At 36.0% G+C, this 15,154-nt stretch overlaps 1 pseudogene; it reads right to left on the minus strand.

Moving 5' to 3' along the window:
• Positions 1-4,257: 4,257 nt before the first annotated feature.
• LOC149577901 (pentatricopeptide repeat-containing protein At2g03880, mitochondrial pseudogene) lies at positions 4,258-4,950 on the minus strand (annotated as a pseudogene).
• Between the last annotated feature and the right edge of the window lie 10,204 nt (positions 4,951-15,154).

A 15,154-nucleotide genomic window follows, 5' to 3' on the forward strand; every position in this document is an offset into this window, starting at 1 on the left:
CCAATAAATCTTCCATTACCTCTTAAAGAGACTATCGTGAAAACCCAAAATTCTCCCTTGTCCTTAGAAGTGGATTCATCTTAAGAGGATTGTCAAACAAATGAAGGAACAAATGTCAAAGAAGCTCAAGATCAAGATACCTCCACACCCTTTCATATCCTCCAAGATGACATCCCTCTATCTCAAGGACAATGTCTCCCTCCATGTCATATGTCTTTTCCATCTCCCAAAAATGGTATAATAAATTATAAGCCCCATTTTCAACATTTTAAATATCTATGCTAGACTATATCTTATGCTTAATAAATTTTTAATAATGTATTTAATTATTTATCTTTGATCAAATAATCAATTAATCATTTATTATATTTTATCTTATGGTTTGACCATCTCATCCTAAGTCTTTATTTAATTAGAAGAACATGATCCCTTTTAATTAAATAAATCCACTCTATCCTACATGTGCACATGAAAAATGAATTTCTAATTTAAAATAAAAGAAATAGACTTTTTTTCTACACATTGAATTCACACTTTCCAAGGTGAGTGGATTCTCTTTTGTCTCTTATTCTCCTCTACACATATTTTTCCTTTTAATCACATAGATATTGATTTTTCCTCTTGAGAATCTTGTGCACCAAATTCAAAATGAGGATTATTATCCATCATAGATTTTTCCTCTTAATCTCTAAGTATCCATTTCTCTTTAAAAGGAGGATCTCTCCATACTCTATCCTATCTTAGATTATCATGCTATTTTTATGCTTCCATTTTTTTTTACTTGCACTTCAGCACTCACATCAAGCTCTTGTATTCTTGCATTTTAGAGTAGTTATTTACTTTCTTGCATTCATAGCATCTCAATCTCTCATCATAACGTATATCTTCATTGTCTAGCTTAGCTTTATTTTCTTGTTCTTAGCGTCAATTTACTTTTATTTTACTTAGATTATACTTATTTTCTTGTATTTGCATCTCATCTTATCTTAGTCTTGAACTTTCATTCTAGCTTTCATTTTCATACTCATTTAGAGTTCTTGGATACTAGCACTCTTTCTCTTATCATTGAATCTTCAATTCTATGGTGCACCTTGCGTGGGTCTCATTTTGAGGTTCATTTGAGAGACACTAATCATACTCTTTAGATTCTTGTAAATAATAGGAAAGCTATAAGTCACCTCTTGAGACTCCCTCTCCATGGTTCTCTCAAGTATAAGGGTTTATAGAAGTGTGTCACATATTTTACATTTATTCTGTTGGTGTTTGAAAACGTGTTCCATTTCCAATTACCCTGATGAGAACAAAATGCATCTAGGGGCAGCTAACTCCCATTATCAACACATCCATTCAGACACCAGGCCAACTATAAGGCATGACCCGTCTTCTACTTTAGGCTCTGCAAAACCTAGGCGGGTAGACCTATAGATTCTTTATATGGTACCAGTTGTCAAAGCATACACTGAATCTAATATGAAGCAGATAAAACCCTTATTTCTCCTGATAACTTATGAAATAACATATATCTATAGTAGCTAGATGCAAAACAATGAAATTCATAAGCTGAGTGAGGGCATTCTGTTTATAGCTCTTCAACATGAAAGGGAAATTCATTTGATTAAAGATGTTGATTCAACAAAACCTCAAAAATGCAACAGTATAACCAGTGATCCTATAAATGATCAGTGCCTAATCCATTGGGAAATTCCATGAATTCAAAACATACATCTGTGACATCAGGACGTATCTCATATACCCAAACATCAGATCTATCCAACCACCTTGTGATTCAGACATCAATGTTCATTCAGGTCTCATTCTTACAAAATATCCTTCTCAAACAACCAGTAACCTTGTTTAAACATATCGAGCATTTACTTGGCCCTTGGTCCAACAGCAAGATACATTAAACATACAACCTAAAAGGGGTGCAAATGGGTCTCAAATATTTGTTCCAAAACCACATAAGACTTACAGATTGTTGAGACAGGAGACAAGAACCAGAACAAAACTAGTGAGATTGTTGCTCATATGTATTCATTTCCTTGAAACTATACATTCAGATGCATAAGATTAAAACATGAAACAACCTAATATCTCAGAACTATCTATATTATCTCTACAATGCTGTTCACATGAGAGTTCTGCTGAAGAAAATGGTGTCATAGTCATGGAAACATGTCAAAATACTGGAACCAATGGTCTCACAGTGCAAAAACTGGTATCCCAAATGGTATCACAACAATGAACTTTTTTCTTCCCAAAAACTGGAACCAACTGGTTTCTCAGTGACCAAAACTGGAACCCTTACAAATGAAGAAAGAAAGAAAGATATAGCAAGAAATGAATTCCCAGATCTGATATGCAATTGCCAGGTGTCCACTTGAAATCCAATCCTCTGTAATTGAAAAACCTCCTTCTTCTTTCATCCCTTCTGACCTGATTTTGTTTCATCATTAATCTATAAAAAACTTGCAAAATATCCTTGCCTAATGATGAAAACCCTTTACTTGCCAAAATATCTGATTGCCCCATGAAAAAGCCAGTGAAAATGAGTTTTTACTGAGTAAATCGGAACAAATTTGACCCTAACTACATTTCCATTGCTTTCTACTGATATCCAGGTCATTATCTTGACAAAAAACAAATCTGAACTTCCTGGTATGAATATGGTTGCACTTTCGGTACCTGATAGAAAACCTCATGTAACTCAAACTGACTGATACCTGTGCAAAAACTGACTCCAAAATCGCAAAGTTCATCTTCTCTCGATTCCAGCGATATATAACACTTCATATTTTGGTTAGCGGAAGCGCCTGAAATTGCCATTTGAAAATGTCCCCTCTGGCTATAAAATGCTTAGGTCTGCAACTCATATTTAAAATTTCAAAAAATTTAAAATACTCTAAAGTCCAAACTTTAGTATATATCCTTTATTTGATTTCAAAAGCCTGAACGTGACTTCAAAAAATGGGAAATAATAAAAATTATTATTTTTATTTGCCTTCATATTTCCCTCTCCTTCCATCCGAGTCAACCAGCTTCTGCCACGTGGTGCCCTTTGATTCACTCATGCTATGTCGCTATGGTAACTAGTGAGAAACTTTCGATAGCGACATAGTGCCTACCATTAGATCTGTGCCACGTGGCATGATCTGGTGCGATCTTGAGACCTGCTGGCTGCATGACCTTCTGTTCTTTGCCACGTGTCCAGATTTAATTGGCCTGTACTGCCACCTCAGCACACTGACAGAGTCACCATGTCATCACCTGACCCGAGCCTACTGCCACGTGTCACGAGGTCGCTATCTTGCTATGGTAACCGGTGAGCACTTTCGGTTGGCGAGTTAGCGACACCCGCTCGATCAAGACACGTGTCACCATCTCCTTCCTCGATCTATTTCCTGCCACCTCATCACGTCGGTTAGTTTGTTTAAAATATTGCTTTGTCATGCTAACGTCAGTCCACCTCATCCAGGTTGGGTCCCACTTTAATTGCTCACGGCCTCCACAAAAAGTGCTTTGTCTTTAGACACAATGCCTTTTGCATGCTATTGTATTTAAATATTAAAAGGTACCCTCCTGCGAGTGATGTGGGATTATTGCTTTTTGCATTCTCTGCACTGTGCGGCTTCCTTCTGCCCTTAACGTTGAATCTGCAGGTTCTTTGAAACATGGATGGCTTCCTTGTCTATCTCTTTCAATGTGAGTCTACTTCCAATCACTTCCCCTATTTTCTTTTGATGCGTGAGAGCTTGTGTTAATATGCCTGCTGCTTTTAACTTTTTTGCTTGCATTTTATCTTTGTCTTTTCTTTGCACAGGGTTGCTTCACTAGTGGCGTGAATCTTTATTTCAAGTCGATGCTCTACCCTTATCTAAGCCACTTCTTCTATCTGCCTACATGGTCTAGATCTCTATGAAGTCAACAGCATGGTCTAGATCTCTATTAACTCAGAATTTTGTTTTCTTCTACGAACCAGAAATGAAATGCAGTCCCTTCTCAAACACATTTGCTAGATCTTGCTTCACTTAGGATCTCAAAACATCTTTGCAAGGGCATTATTTTTGTTTCAAATAGTGCAATCTGTACACATCTCTCATAGCAATTTTCCGTGAACAATCTTGGATGTAAACTTCTTTACATGTCCTGGTAAACCCATACTCGGAGGTTTTTGATGACTTAATTGTTTTCCCAGAGGGCATGCTTGAAAATCTAAATGCAATCACTAGCTTGGCCCAATGGTGGCAGAAAAATAATTCATTTTCCTATGCAGAGGAAAATGCCTTGGTGCCTTAAATTGCCAATATAGATTGCCCACACTTTGCATGGATCTCCAATGTCTATGGGTGTGCTATATTTTCCCACACAAAAAGCATGTACTAGTTTATCGATTTCAATCCAACTACATCTGGGCATCTTTTTGATTCCTTTATCTTTTATCAAATTTCTTAACAGAAAAACATAAATCGTGGCATCTATAGGGTTCTGCTCAAAAAGATGAGTTGCTGCAAATACTCCTAATCCTAGATTTCCATGCGGTCTACATGCACCAAGAAAACACATCCACACAAATGCCACAGGCTTTATTGGCATTTTTATGATATAGCTTAGAGTTTCCTTAAGATAGCCAGCACGGCTAAGAAGGTCGATCATGCAAACATAGTGATCAGTTGTAGCTACAATGCAATAAAAATCACATATGCCATAGAAGTATTTGTAGCCCTCATCCACCAGACTTGCATGGCTGCATGCTAATAAAACACAAGCGTGGCTTAAATGATCAGGATATGTTCCAGAGTGCTTCATTAGTTCAAAGAGTTTCAAGGAATCCTTGCAAAAACCATTTTGTGCATACCCAGTAATCATTGCAGACCATGAACCTACATCTCTTTGAAGCATTTTGCCAAACAGTTCATTTGCCTTGTGTAAGATTCCACATTTTGCATACATGTCTACTTCAAGGATTTCTAGGACACAACACAATGGTACAATCCATTTAGGCTAGCCAATCACAGGATCAAAGTTATAACATGCCAAACAGGGGTACGTATCAATCTGGATACCTTAGCCGTAACAAAACAATGCAAACTGAGTTTTTGATAATGTTTAGGAAACTGATCAAATGGATTCGACATGATCTCAAAATTGGAACATATGAAGTGTCTTACCCTTAGAACACAATGCAAAAAGGATTTTTTCATTTGGGTCAACTGGGTTAAAGATATTATTGGTCGAACAGGGCTTCCCAGAATTGTGAACAACTAGTTAAATGCACAAAACAATAAATGACCAACTTTGTGGGGTGCAAAACCTAGTCAAACGGATTCAAAATGACTTGAAAATTGAAACATAGGTTCTCTATTATGGATACTAAACATCCCCAAAGTGACTAGTCATGACATAGTCCTGGGTAAAAGATATTTAGATGCAAACTGGGCCTCTGATCATTATTTGACACTTGGTAGAAATGCAGATTTGAAATGCACTCAAAACAAGACTTTGCAGAATGGTTCAAAATGATGCTTTAACTTCATGGAACACTTAGACACACTAAATGAAAGTTTCTAGAAGCATAAAACACATCATGGGGTTCAAAGGTACAGCTAGGTACATAGGTTTCACAAAGCATTTATAGGCCTCAAAATTCGGACTACAATTTTGAGCGCCAACATATTCTTAAGCTCACAGTCCTTAGCTCTTGAATAATAGAATCCTAGAATATTATATTATCATCCCTAAGAGATGTGACATATCTTTATTATTATCTAGTGAATTTGAAAGAGATTCCTAATCATACACTCTAAATCTCATTGGACAAAAATCCATATTGAGATCAATATCAAGTCCCAAACCTATCTCCAAATTAAGCTTCACAAAACATGTATTCTTCAAAATTATCAACATTTAGAAAGAAAAAAAATAGAAGATTGAAAGAAAAGCCAAAAAAAATCATACAAGTATCATCTCAAAGTGAGAAGCTATTTTAGATGATGAGATTTCCTCCATCCTCTAATGTCATCAACCTCTAGAAATAAACGTTAAAAGAAAAAAAGTGGGATTAATAGGATAATTATGAAATATTTATCCATCATCTGATGTATCCTCATCTTTAATGCATGAAATATTACCTTCTTCATTATTATAGTGGATAATTTGGGTAAAGGTAAAACTGGTGGCGACTTGATCAGTACCCTCAATTACCAAATTGCCAGCCTTGACATGTTCGTGAAGAAGATAAAGGAAGAAATAGTTGTTTAAATAACCACATAATAATGTTAGAAAATTTTCCCTTAAGATCATGCATGCTTGTGCTACCATTCTTTGTCAACTGCAACGTAAAATTTCTCGTTTTGATATTTCTTAGGAGGAAGATGCTAGGGAACTATTTACGTTCATGAATTAAGAATGGGTAGACATCTTGTTATCCAAGAGGTTGGGTAGAGGAAATTAATGTTTTTATTTATGTTGTTCTTCCATAGAAAATCTCTGTTAGAATGATTTAGAATAATTTAGAGACAGATAAATTATTTATGCTCAGGTATAGATGCACCAATTAAACTTCTAATCACTTCAAATTCATTGTATCTAATAATTAAGTAACTCGGTCTCTTATCTAATCATTATGCAGCTCAGTCTCTATAGAAAATAATTAGAAACATAAAACTTGTAGTCCACCGTCTTAATAGTAAAAAAATTTGTAGAATATAAAACATTAATAGTAAAACATCTCAAATGACATCCACACAAGTATGACACCAAGATTTAACATGGAAACCCAATTTAGGAAAAACCACCAGTAACATGCTACCAATTTTCACTCTTCTGAAGTGAGCTCTATCACTAGTACATTTGGGTTCATTTTTTGACCTTTATTGGTCAAAATTTTGACTCAATTTTCGACCAATATCGACCAACCCATTGCTCGATATTTTTTTGGTTAAAATTTTGACCAATCTATTGGTCGAAAACCCACCAAAGCCATTGTCTATGTTCATACAGGAACTGGTCAAAATTTTGACCAATGAAGGTCAAAATTTTGACCAACAAAGGTAAAAAAAAATTTACGCATTGGTGGAAATTTCAACCAACAAAGGTAGAAAAAAAATTTAGGCATTGGTGGAAATTTTGACCAGTGAAGGTGGAAATTTTGACCAACAAAGGTAGAAAAAAATTTAGGTGTTGGTGGAAATTTCCACCAACAAAGGTAGAAAAAACCCAAGTGTTGGTGGAAATATTGACCAATGAAGGTGGAAATTTCCACCAACAGGTAGGTGTAAATTTCTTCAGGCATTCTATAAAATAGCTCACATGTCTTGCCTATGATATGGCATTTTACATGCATCCTACACTCTCTCATCTGGCTGATGATGGATTATGTAGAGTGATCTAAAAACATGATTTTAAAAAATACACACAATCAAATCCAAAATGAACTTGCACTACAAATGGATTGTGTAAATCTAATATTGTTAATTTTGCATGCACGTCTACCAGGACAAATATATGTTTAAGTTGTGATTGTCCTAGTAGACATGCATGCAATTTTACCAATATCATATTTCCACAATCCATTTGTAGTGCAAGTTCATTTTGGATTTGATTGTGTGTTTTTTAGCATCATGGTTTAAGATCACTCTGTGTAATCCATCATTAGCCAGATGAGAGAGAGTGCAGGATGCATGCAAAATGTCATATCATATGTAGGCATGTGAACTGTTTTATAGAATTCTTGAAAAACACTAACATCAACTAATATGAAGAATATATAATTAGTTATATGATTGAGAAAAATCATGTATTGATGAGTTGGTCAAAACTTTGAGCAGAAAAAATTTGACCAATGGGTTGGTCGAATTTGGTCAAAAATAGGGTAAAAAATTCGACCAATAAAGGTTGAAAAATGAACCCAAATGTACTAGTGCAAGTATGCTCACCAAGTTGACTCTTTGAGTTTGATCATCAAGTCACCCCACCAAAGTGCCTCATCAAGGCCAGTCTTTAGGTCCACTCATTGAGCTTTCTCACCAAGTCATCTCACCATGTCGTGTCTCTAAGTGGCCTCACTAAGTCAACTTACCAACTTGCCCCACCAAGTTGCCACTTTAAGCCCACTCATCATGTTAAATTTCCAGGCCGACTCCCCAAGTCAGCTCGCCAAGCTGACAATTGAAGTACGCTTGCCAATTTGATTGTTCAAGTGCACTCGCCAAGTTGACTCAGAGTTTGTTCATCAAATTGCCCCACCAAAGTGCCTCATCAAGGTCAGTCCTTAAATCCACTCACCAAGTCACCTCACCAAGTCGGCTCACCCACATGTCCCACCAAGTCCCCAAGTCCGCTTGCCAAGCTAACAATTCAAGTGCACTCACCAAGTCGACTCTTTAAGTTTTCTCACCAAGCCCATCCCCTGGGTCAACTCTCTAGGTCAGCTCACCAAGTCACTCTCACCCAGTCACCTCAATGAGTTGACTCTTTTAGTTAGCTCACCAAGTTTACTATTCAAGTATGCATGCCAGGTCAGATTGCCAAGCCAACCCACCAAGTCATGTAATCAAGTCGACTATTCGAGTACGCTCACAAAGTTGACTCTTTAAGTTTTCTCATCAAGTCACCCCACCAAAGTGCCTCATCAAGGTCAGTCTTTAAGTCCGCTTACCAAGTCAGCTTGCTAAGTCACCGCACCAAGTTGACTCACCATCTCGCCTCACCAAGTGGACCCGCTAAGTTGGCTCGCCAATTTGCCCCACCAAGTTGACTGTTCAAGTATGCTCGCCAAGTTGACTCTTTGAGTTTAGTCATCAAGTCACCCCACCAAAGTGCCTCAAGGTCAGTCTTTAGGTTTGCTCATCGAGCTTTCTCACCAAGTTAGCTCACCATGTTTTGTCTCTAAGTGGCCCCGCTAAGTTGGCTCACCAACTTACCCCACCACGTTGCCACTTTAAGCCCACTCACCATGTTAGATCATCAGGCCAGCTCCCCTAGTTAGCTCGCCAAGTTGACAATTGAAGTACGCTCACCAAGTCGACTCTCTAAGTTCACTCACCAAGTTTTCCCCCTAGGCCAACTCTCCAAGTCAGCTCACCAAGTCACCCCCACTTGCCCCACCAACTTTCCACTTTAAGTTGACTCACCAGGCCAACTCCCCTAGTTAGCTCGCCAAGCCAAAAATTCAAGTACACTCACCAAGTTGACTCTTTATGTTCACTCACCAAGTTCACCCCCTAGGTCAGCTCACTAAGTCACCCCCACCCAATCACCTCAACGAGTCGACTCTTTAAGTTAGCTCACCAAGTCAGCTCACCTAGTGGTTTTACCACTTGCCTCGGCAAGTTGGCTCATTATGTGTGCTTGCCAAGTTGCCCCATTGAGTTGCTTCTCTAAGCCCACTCACCATGTCAACTCACCAAGTTGACTATTCAAGTACACTTGCCAAGTCACCCCACCAATTCATGTCACCAAGTTGACTGTTCAAGCACGCTCACGAAGTTGACTTTGAGTTCTCTTATCACATCACCCCACCAAAGTGCCTCATCAAGGTCAGTCTTTGAGTCCACTCACCAAGTCAGCTTGCCAAGTCACCTCTCCAAGTGGCCTCGCTAAGTCAGCTCGCTAACTTGCCCCACCAAGTCACCACTTTAAGCCCACTCACCATGTCAGATCGCCAGGTTGGCTCCTTCTACCTAAAAATGTTTAACCAATAACCACTATCATGCGGATCCACTTACACTTTTACATTAAAAAAGCATCTACATATAGTAGATGCATGCATTTTCATAAGCAAAGGACCTCCCATATACATTGTGGTGTCTATACATTTGTCCAAAAATAAATATAAATCTATTAAAAGATAATATAAAATTGTCCAAAAGTGCAAATTATTACCCAAAGAAGATCAGAACATGATAAAATTGGAAGTCGCGAGATAAAATGTCTAAATTACTTTTAAAGTTTAAACTTCAAAAATATGAGCTTAGTAGTTGAAGACATATAGCATAATCATCGAGTAGAAAATAAACCTTCACAACTAGAACTCCTCATCCAACAAACACCCAAACTGAAATTCTAATATTATGTTTTGCATTACGCTCTCCAAGAACATCAGAGCTAGATCAATTTTGCTCAGTAGTATGATTTTCAATCCCACATGATGGACTCAACTGTCTAAGATGATTCTCTTGCTTCTCAGCTAATGATGACTGTCTAAATGCACCCTAGGAAACATCCAACTCAAGATGCTCTACATAATTAATGCTTCCATAGGCTCTACAAACACTTAAGAGTTAGAAAATTTTCATTCAACATCATTGTCATTCCTACATGATGAACTCAACGTTTCAAAATGAGTCTCTTGAAATTTAGTTAATGACATCACCAAAAGTAAACCCAAATGTAATCTCACCCTATTTGCATTACTTCTAAAGAAATATAATCAAATAATTGCTCCATACATATTTATAAGTTTACATTAAAAAATTCACTATGCAAAAAAATTTGTAGAGTTGCATCAGAAGATAACCCAAAAAATGGGTCCCCAAAATAGAAAAAAAATTTCATTTGTCATCATTATTTGGTTCTAATTTTGTTAAATAAGTTTAGGAAGGTTTATGTTAGATTTTCATACAGTATCCTACACAGTCTAAAAATTAAGGTTTGTTGGGCTCGTGTGGGTATGTTATCTAATATGTATCAATATCATAAAATGGATTCTCTAAACTAAAACCACTAAGTATAATTGTGCTTTGGAATCATGTATTGAGTTTCTTATAGCTTCACTCACTCTATTAACTACCTAAATAAATCTAGTACAGTGTTGCCAACTAATAACCATGTAACATATCCAAAATCTGGTTTCTTGCACCAAGCATAAGCTATATATAAAAAAAATTGATTCTAGAAGTACTAACAATTCACATAAATCACTGACCATGAGGAAATTATTAGGAAAAAAGGCTATTCAATAACCACCTAGGGGACACTAGAATAAAGAAGAGACCTTCCTGCAAATATCATTCATGACACATATAAGTGGACCAATGTTGAGTTTCCTCAAAAGCAAAATAACAATCTCAATGTTGTGATTTTTACCATACGTCAACCTAGATGGAGACCATTTACTATTTATTCTGATATTTTATTTGATGAAAACATGTAAAGCACATTACCTATAATAGCAAGTTCGTGTCATGATACCAACATTCCAAGAAGATATGCTCTTAGTATCCCAGTGGTTATTGAAAACTGTAGAGGAGTCAAGTAATAATGAATCTCATATTTAATTTGCATAAAATAGGAAGGACGGGAAAATTTTCAATAGTTTTCTTCAAATCTTAAATTACACCAAAAAAATTTGCATAAAATGCCAAGCAGCCCCACTACTTTAATATCAACATTTTCTTAGCAGAAACCTAGAAAAGCTTACCTCTACATTCCTTATTCATGATTCTAATGAAGCAAAGTAGTCTTGTTGTTGGTAGGTATAAACTAAGGTCTAAAACTCAAAGCACACATTACATCATCAAACACTTGAAGAAACTAGCAGAATAAAGTAATATTAATCACCTCATGACCAACTAGAGTCAACAATATTGTTCAAAAACCTCCAGCAAAGATCCCCTTCTGAATAGAAGAGCCCAAAAGCTGAACAAACAAGACCAATACGGCCACCCCCACTGTAGTATAAAGAGCATTGGTAGTGAATTCAAGTCCAAGCTACAAAAGAAAAGACATTTACATAAAAACTAAGCAACCCTGTCTGGCAAGAAAAGATATATAGAGATTTCCAATTGAAATTACAAATTGATGCTGAAAAAATTAAACCATAAGAATTGTTTCGTAGAATAATAAAGAAGAAAGATGAAGAATCAAACACTTGAAGGATACAATGTTGATGCAACTTTAGAGAGATCGTCCAAAGGAAATGATATGCTCGGGCTGAAGGAGCTTTGAGATTCATTACTACACTTGAGAATGGGCTCATCTTCAATTTGAAGATTGAAGATGAGCCCATTCTTGAGTGTAGTAATGAATCTCATATAATGCAATCTCATCTATTAAGCATATTAAAAGCTAATAGAGCATCTTTCCTAGCCGATCTCCCTTGTGAGCCATAGGAGAATGCTGAAGATAGTCATGATGCTAATAGGCACATCGTGACTATCTTCAACATTCTCCTATGGCTCTTGTGGTTCTAATCTTATAACATGAGGCTTCCTCTTCTTTTTTTGAGCATAAGGTTGATGCGGCCTTGTAATAAGAAATAAATGGGTTTAATTTGGATTATGTACAACACAAAGAAAACCAAAATGTAATAGCAATTTTTAATAGAGAAATGAACTATATAAACTTATAAAGCTCATAATAATAATAGGCCATAAACAAGAGCTAAATTCTGAGTAGACAAAGTCTGGACACATGAAGCGTACCTGATTGATCAAAACCAAATCACTGCCAAGCCTTTTAACCACTCCTTAAGAGCACTTTCTCTATCACCAAGTTTGTAGCAGGGTTTCTATTTATTTTTGGATCTAACATTAATATGGCATCTCCATCTAGAAATTTCTTCAGAGCCTAAAAGATTTATAAATGAAGTGATCAAAAACTCAAAATCTATCATGAGAAATAGAGCTCCAACACTGATAGTTTATACATCTGTATTTATAGGCAAGATAAATTCACCTAATTATTCGAGATCAAACAAGTTCTTCAAGATCAAAATTAGATATTGATGTTTTGGATCAACTATCCCAAATAGATGATTGTCACTAGTTTTTGGCCTATTTGTCCCCACTTTTACAGAACAAGTGTGTGACATATGTGGCTTCTGGCCCTCAAGCTTTCAACAGTGTTTTTGTTTAACCCTAATCAAAAGAAATTACAATCAATTTGGTCTCATATACCCTGTAACTATGAAAGCCCAAAATTACTCTTAGAAACCCTCATCTAACTAAGGCTTGCTCATTATATGACTCTCCAACAAAGTTTCAACTAAATGAAAGTTGTTTCAGCATTAGATTAACATAATAAACTCATCCCAATCATAAAAACATAATGTTGTTTAGGCAGATTGCTCACTGCTGTAACCAAACCTCATAATTAGTGTTCCTTCAATCATAATAAGTTCTAAAAAACACATTTCAACTTAAATCTCATGAGAGGACCACAAAATATAGATCCAAATATTGAACATTTCCAAGTGATGTCCTCCTAACAAAGAACCCAATGAACATAAGCTATATCAATCATTTGTAGGCGAGACCAACAAATCTAGCTTTCAGGTATCAATATACATTTATATTCAGATTAAATATGGATAATCAAGCTTTACAATGCTTGAAAACTCAAGAACAACTACATGCTCCCCATATTAAATGCTCTAGTTATTTGTGGACTTTCACATTTATAACAAAGTACAAGGTAGGGAAGATAAATGTGGTTACTAGTGCTCTGGTTCTCAAAGGATTTCATGTATAGCTATGACTAATGAGGTGGCAGGTTTGAAGCATCTCAAGGATGTATTACACTAAAATCCAACCCTTCAAGCCACTAATAATCCTTGTAAAGAATCAAATATAGGCATTATGAGTTCCCATTTGGACTTCATGATGCATGATTAATTTTATTCCAAAGAAAAGAAATTGTGTTGTCCTCAAGCTACCATGAGGAAGACCATATTATGTGAAGCACATGCTAGTTAGCTATCGGAATAATATGGGAGAAATCAAATCCTGCAACAACTAGAAGAGTGTAAATATTTGTCTTCTAAGACTTGAGATATTGCAATCTAAGTGAACAGATGTTACATTTGAAAACTTGCCAAGCTTCGGCAACTAAAACTAGGCAAAATATTGATACTTAGTATCCTAGAAAATTGTAAAGCATAAGCAATGTATTAGCATGGATTTTATATTGATTCATACACAGAGGTTTTGATGGTATATTTTGGTCATTGTTGTGGATCAATTTTCCAAGATTGGTCACACTGTAGCTTGTAAATACCACAAAGATGCATCTTATAAGGAGAAATGAAATTCTAAGTTAGGCTTGGTATAATTTATGGAAGAAGCCATGAGCATGACCACAGTGCAGTTGTGGATGTTATTCTCAAGCTTAAGAGCAACAAAAACTGACTCATTGAATGCTAGGAAAGTTGTTGCATTGTTTCCTCAAATACAAATGAAGATTGTGGCAATGGTTGTATGCATAATTTGCTTTAACAATTCAGTTAATTGCTTCACTAAGTATGTCCCTTTGAAAATGGTGTATACCCACTCTTGTAAAGAGTTCACAGAGCAGAACTATTTTTTAAGGGATGAAGAATTTTTTTGAAACCATGAAAAAGGATATTTAGAAGTGACCAAATATTGAAACCTATGAAGAGAAGGCTCATAGGAGGATGCCAAAAAAGATAGAACATAGTTGGTGATCTACTATAGTGTATGTGTAAAAGGATTGATTTGAAAAAGGCCAATGTAGCAAATTACAATGAAGAATGCTTGTCAATACAAGATTCCATAGAAATCGATTAGTGATACTTATTTCCTCTGGATTTGCCAAAAGAACTTCTACATCTTAAAACTATTGAAATGTATGAATAGAAAGAGGACAAAAGCATGATACAGTCATGCAACAAGGCAACTAATCCACCTTCGAGTTGGACCATCCAAATGTCCAAAAAAATTCAAAATAAAGAAATTGAAAAAATACTAGAATATAAAAGAGTCTAAGTTTGGCTATCTTGGCATGGATTCAAGAAACAGTAAGCAATCAAGTTGGCACATCGTAAACAAAAAATAATTTTATCTTAAGCCAAGTAGTTCAATACTTCAAGATTTTGAGGATTCGATATAGAACCATCGATCTCTTTTCGGTCACAATTAAGGTTGGTAGCAGTTATCCAATGCAGAGTTTTGAAGATCATAATATTGTGTTTCTAAAGATGGATTTAGTTAGAAATTGGGTTCAAGTTGTAAAAACTACTTCTAGATAATTGAGATTGGAATAATGTTTTTATTTTGATAAGATTGTAATGTAGTTTTTATTTCATGGAGATTGTATAGCTGCTATCATAAAGCAGGTCCACTTGTCTTGTATGCAAAAAATTTGCAACCACAGAAAGGATGCCTTTTTGGATCTTATAATAACGGAAGAAAGTAGC

The sequence above is a fragment of the Cupressus sempervirens genome, chromosome 1 (genome assembly GCF_028749045.1).
Source record: "Cupressus sempervirens isolate cs-2001-9-10 chromosome 1, ASM2874904v1, whole genome shotgun sequence".
NCBI classification, from domain to species: Eukaryota; Viridiplantae; Streptophyta; class Pinopsida; order Cupressales; family Cupressaceae; genus Cupressus; species Cupressus sempervirens.